Below are 5,921 nucleotides of genomic sequence, written 5' to 3'. Positions count from 1 at the left end.
TTTGGTATAGGGTCTCACTGCACAGCTTGGACTCGTAGGGATTGTCCTGTTTTCATCCTCTCCAGCACTGGGATTACAGGCATGTACTACCACGCCCAGACTCTGCCAGTAGCTCACTGCACCTAGAGGCAGGGGCTGCCACAGCATGCAGGACCAGGGATCAAACCCTGGTCCCCGAGCTTGCCAAAGCAGGTGCTTAGTGTGCTGAGCTATCTTGCCAGCCCAAGAATTTATATTTTAAATAAAAGCAGTGCTGGCTTAAGTAATCTAAGGATCCCTTTATCTACTTAAGTTTCTAATGTAGCTAACAGAAGTTTTCACCTGGGGGCCTGTATCTTAACCTTTACCCTCTGGGTTTCTTACATATTTTGCTCTAACCTCACTGCATAGCCTACTCTGCAGAATTATTTTCTTCTGTGAAACATCTTGAAATTGGACTTTCTCCAAGTTCTTTCTGAATTCCCGTCTTCCACTTCCGAGGGGACTCATCTTCCTTTCCTACAGATTTAAATTCCACATTGTTGGTGGTTACCAGATTTATAACACCAGCTGAGATCTCATCTCAGAATGCTAGAATCCAAGATTTCTACCAAATTGTGTACCCAAAACCTCCCTTTGGATGCTAAGATGTCACTTATGTAACATAAAAATTGTTACAAACTCTTTTTTTGTGTGTCAGGATCTGGCTATGTAGTCCAGGCTAGCCCTAAAATCAGAGAAGGAGGAATGTATGTCCGCTCAGTCACACTTGGCTTTTTTTTTTGGTGGCACTGGAGATGGGGCTTGCATGTGCCGGGCAAGTGCTCTGCCACTGAGGTATGCCCCCAGCTTGCAAATATTTTTATGATAATTTTATTGAAATAGAACTTACGTATTATAAATTATTTTAAAAGTGTGTGTGTGTGTATATATATTCCACTGATTTTTAGTACATTCTAAGTTATGTAACAATCATCATGAATTTTAAAACATTACCCCTCTGCCAGGTGCAGTGGTACATACCTATAAACCCAGCACTTGAGGCTGAGACAGGAGAATCACTGTTGAGTTCAAGACCAGCCTGTGCTACGGCTAATGCTAACCCTAACCTGTAACAAAACAAAACAAAATCTCATACCTGTTAGCAGTCACTCCAACTTCTCCCAGCCCCTTAACACTTGGCAACCACTACCTCTAGATTTGTCTGTTCTGACATTTCCCATGTCATTCCTTATTCCAGCCAAATAATATTTTGTGGGATCAGTAGTATTATACTTGATGGTACAAACATTTTTGTTGAACCCATAGTAAGTTTGAAGTAACAGAATATGAAAATAAAGTGATCCTGTGTAAAATCTGGATTGATACGCCATTGAAAAAAATAGTCTGTAGTCAGTGTGTGTGTGTGTGTGTGTGTGTGTAAAACACTGGGGATTGGACCCAGGGCCTTAGCACTGAACTACATCTCTAGCCATGGGCTTAAATTTGCAGTATTCCTGCCTCAACATCCCAGAGTTCTAGAATTACAGGAATGTACCATTATACCTGGCTTATAGTCACTTGGAACTTTTTTAAAAATCTGACCTATTCTGTGATATTTAACTTCTGGAAGGATAAGGTATTTTACTCTTCACACGATTTAGCTAAATCTCTTTGTGCATTTGAAAGGCTTTGTAGATTTTGTATAAAATAGTTCTGTTTTTCTAGAACAATGGGTTTAATTTCTAGATTATATTTTAATAATTTTTTTCAGTTTAAGGAATCATTTTCAGTAAAAAATGTCTGTATTTAAATGACATTATTGAATTACATTACAAAATACCAGACTAACTGTTAAGAGACAGAATTGTATTTTCCTCATATTTTGAGGCTTAGTGTTTATAAATATGTGAAAGCACTAAACATTTGCTTAGAAGATCTATGCATAAAATTCTACTTTTTTGAATGGGAATGTCTAAATCACTGGAATTCTTAAACGTTGCTTTTAATTAGCATACCTGACATTAATTTTTGTTAAGAAATATAGGCATTTTCAGGCTGGGGATATAGCTCAGCAGCATAAACACCTGCCTGGCAAGCACGAAGTCCAGAGTTTAAGCCCCAATACCCAAAAAGAAAGAAAGAAAGAAAGAAAGAAAGAAAGAAAGAAAGAAAGAAAGAAAGACAGACAGACAGACCAGAATTTTCTAAAAGTATTTTAGAATTTCTGAAAACGGATCAGTGATTTTGTTTTCCATGAGAATGCATTTATAAAGAAGTAATGAGTTTTTAAAATTTTAGTAATTTCGGGCTGGGGAAATAGCTCGGTGGTCTCAGCGTCTGCCTGGCAGGCACAAGGACCTGAATTTGATCCCAAGTTTGATCCCAGGTACCTAATGCTGTGCTGGCCCCAAAACTGGGCATGGTGGTGCATGTCTGTAATTCCATTGCTGGGGAGGCTGAGATAGGAGGATCATGAGTCTGAACTGCAGAGCAAGACCCTGTATCAAATAAATAAATAAATATTTTTTCAAAATTTTTAGTAACTTCCAAGGGATTTTTTTTTTTTACATTGAACAACCTAAGAGATTATAGAATTTTCAGCTCTGAAAGACATAAACTATTGTTGAAGAATATAAAACCTGATTAAAGTGGTATGAAATTGATCTTTCTTTGTTATTACATGAGTTATAAGCGTAACAATTTTATTTATTTAAAGTGTAAGAATTTAAAGCTGGATCATGGCATACATCTATAATCATAGGAGTTGGAAGGCTGAGGGAGGAGAATTGTGAGGCTAGCCTGGACTATATAGGAAGACTTTGTCTGAAAAAAATAAAATTTATGAAAAGAATTTTAAAACATGAGGTACTTTGATACGTGAGGTATCATGCTGCCATTATCTGGATGTGCTAGTGCACACCTGTAATTTTAGTACTTGGGAGGCTGAAGCAAGAGGATCACTTGAGAGTTCAGGGCCAGCCTGGGCTATAGTGGCTTCAAGGCCAGCCTGAACAACATAACAATACTCTTATCTCAAAAAAGCTAAACTAAGTTCCCCACCATGTGCTATTAAAAAGAGTAGGTGGCAATCTTAATTAGAGATACACTAAATTAAGTTAAAGTAATATGAAGTGTGTTGTCTTTAGGTTTACTGGGGTGCTGAGCATTAAATTAGAATAGTCATTTTAGATGTACATTGAAGGAGTTTTAAATTCACAATGAGGAAGGGAATGAGTGAGCACTTATCAGAATAGAAGGAAACGTGTGGTTAAACGGTTTGAGCTATAACTGTAGACTGTTTCCCTTGGTCCAAGGGAACAGAGAAATGGAACTTTCTGCTTTGGGAGTTTGAAGGGGTACCCCCCCCCCCAGTTTAAGTAGAAATTAATTCAGCATGGTTTATTGAAACCCAGAGGAAAAGTGATTATGTTTAGCACTGGAGGGGAATAACATAAACATAGAGTGGAAAGGTATAAATCCTATAGGTTTTATTTTAGAGATGGTGCAGAAGTAATTTGGCTATCATATTTATAAGTATTGGTAATTAGTCCTTATTAGACAACTCTTCAAAAAGGAAGATGAAATGTTCTTTGTGAGGAAACTGCTGAATTTTGTAAGGGTATGATGCTTCCAGCTTTTTTCTCAAGTGAGAAATTGTTTTACCAATTTTCTGTAATTATATAGATAATAAAAATATTTTTAGTCACAGTCACTAGGACTATCCAAAAAAACACAAATTTGGTGTTCATAGTTTTTATCTGTATTATAATAAAATACTCGCCTCAAGATGATTATGTTAGTATCATCCTCTCTGGGTGAATTTTTAATTATTATTATTATTATTTTTTTTTTTTTTTTTGCGGAACCAGGGATTGAACTCAGGCCCTTGTGCTTGCCAGGGAAACGCTTAGTCTACTGAGCCAGCTCCCCAGCCCCTTTAATTATTCTTGAGAACACTTCGTTCTGTTTGGGACAAGGTCTTGCCCTGTTGCCTAGGCTGGTCTCCTACCCTTGAATTTAAATACTCCTCTTCCCTTGGCCCCTCAAGTAGCTGGGATTACAAGTAAGCACAAGTGTGTACCAGTAAGTCTAGCAGGACTAGTTGTACTTTGATCCCATATGAGAATTAGATGTTATATAGTATATAAGATATTGTAGGTGTTGGATATGATTGATAAAGGAAGTCTGCTGATTTTTTCATCTAAAAGTATTCCCCTTTACTAAGAATTCAAGAGCTGGCCAAACAGCTCAGCAGATTAAAGCACCTGCTTAGGCAGACTCAGTGGCCAGGTTCGATCCTCGGCATGACTGGGCGTGGTGATGCAAGCCTATAATCCCATCTCTTGGGAGACTGAACACAGGCAGATCTGTAGAGTCTGATCTGATCCACTCATAGTGAGACCCTGTAGACCCTTACTAAAATACAAAAACAAAAGGGCCAGCAAGATAGCTCAGCAGACTCAGCACCTGCTTAGGCAAGTGCAGGCACTGGGATTTGATCCCCCATGCTGCATGTTCTGCCAGCCCCACCCTCAGGCAGACCGGAAACCAAGTCCAGGTGTGGTGGGCTCACACCTGTGATCCGTGTGCTGGGGAGGCTGAAAATAGGATGGTCATCAGTAGTCCAAGCTGCATAGTGAGACCCTGTACCAAATACATTTAAAAAAAAAAAAAAATCAAAAAATTTTTTTTAAGTTTTAAGTAAGTTTTATTTTGCTAATATATAGTACTTTAATTTCAGTAGTGGGTTTAAAAAACTATTTTGGGTTAATTTATCAGTTTTTAGTTTTGTTAATGTATAGTACCTAATTTCAGTTGTGAGTTAAAACAACTATTTTGGGTTAATTTATCAGTTTTTAGACAAATGGTTGAAATTATATACAGTCAAATTCATGACCTTAAAAATACTATACTGTTTAAAATACTTTTAGAAGTTGAATTAAATTCCTTCTATAACATAGCATGGCTTTGCCGTGGATCATTTATGGACATGTTAGGACAAACTACATACTGTCTAATGTTATATAGCAGTAAATGACTTACCAGTTGAGGTTCTGTGGTTAAAAGCAGTAAAAGTCAACTCTGGCTGACTTAGGTTTCAAAAAGAAAGCCAGGAGAATCAGTTTCGAGACCAGTCTGAACATTGTAGTAAGATCCTGTCATTTCTGCCACCCCCTACCAACTTCCCCCAAAATAACATAAAATAGTATGTTAAGGATCTGTACCATACCATATAAAACTATTAGGGAAGTCAGGCATAAAGATGCTTGCCTGTAATCCAATACAGGGGAGGGGAACTCAGACCAGGGGATCCCTTGTTTGAACGCCGTTTGGCCAATTTAATGACTTAGAAAGACTCTCTCAAAATAGTTTATTAGGCTGAGGATGTAGCTTAGTTAAAAAGCTCTAGGTTCAACCCCCAAAACTGGGATAGGAAGGGGAAAGGAAGTGTAAGATTCTGACCTTGGTTAGCTGCAAAAGTTGTGGGAGGCAGCACATGCTGTCTTCAGAAGGTAGTGAATTCCAACTATTTTCCATCTTTATATCTTTCTATTCAAGTTTCAGACCATCAAAACAAAGAATTTGCCTGTCCTGGCTTCAGCTGAAAGATACTTGTTTAAAGTATTACCTCATTACACACATTTTTTATAAATCTTTTAAAATTTCCTGTTAAAAAAAAACCAGGCCAAGTGTGGTGGCACATGCCTCTAATTTCAGCATTTGGGAGGTTAAGGCAGGATGATCATTGAGAATTCAAGGCCATCTTGGGGTGCATAGGTGAACTCAAGTCTAGCCTGACCCACATAACAAAACTTGTTTCCAAAAAATAAATAAAATGAAATAAGCTGGCAGAATTGTGACTAGAAGTGAAACCCTTCAGGCCAAGGGTATAGGTCAGTAGTAGAGCACTTTTCTTTTTTTTTTTTAATTTTTTTTTTCAAATTTTATTTATTTATTTG

The 5,921-nt window shown here is 37.6% G+C and overlaps 1 protein-coding gene across 4 annotated transcripts in view; it reads left to right on the top strand.

The window, feature by feature from the left end:
- The window catches only part of Cbfb (core-binding factor beta subunit), a 62,955-nt gene that overhangs the window by 29,116 nt on the left and 27,918 nt on the right, over positions 1 to 5,921 (top strand). The gene's annotated exons all lie outside the window — the stretch shown is intronic.

The sequence above is a fragment of the Octodon degus genome, unplaced genomic scaffold (assembly GCF_000260255.1).
Source record: "Octodon degus isolate 3935 unplaced genomic scaffold, OctDeg1.0 scaffold00011, whole genome shotgun sequence".
Classification (NCBI taxonomy): domain Eukaryota; kingdom Metazoa; phylum Chordata; class Mammalia; order Rodentia; family Octodontidae; genus Octodon; species Octodon degus.
Note: the sequence above shows the minus strand (reverse complement) of the source record. Positions and strands in the feature narration are given on the sequence as shown.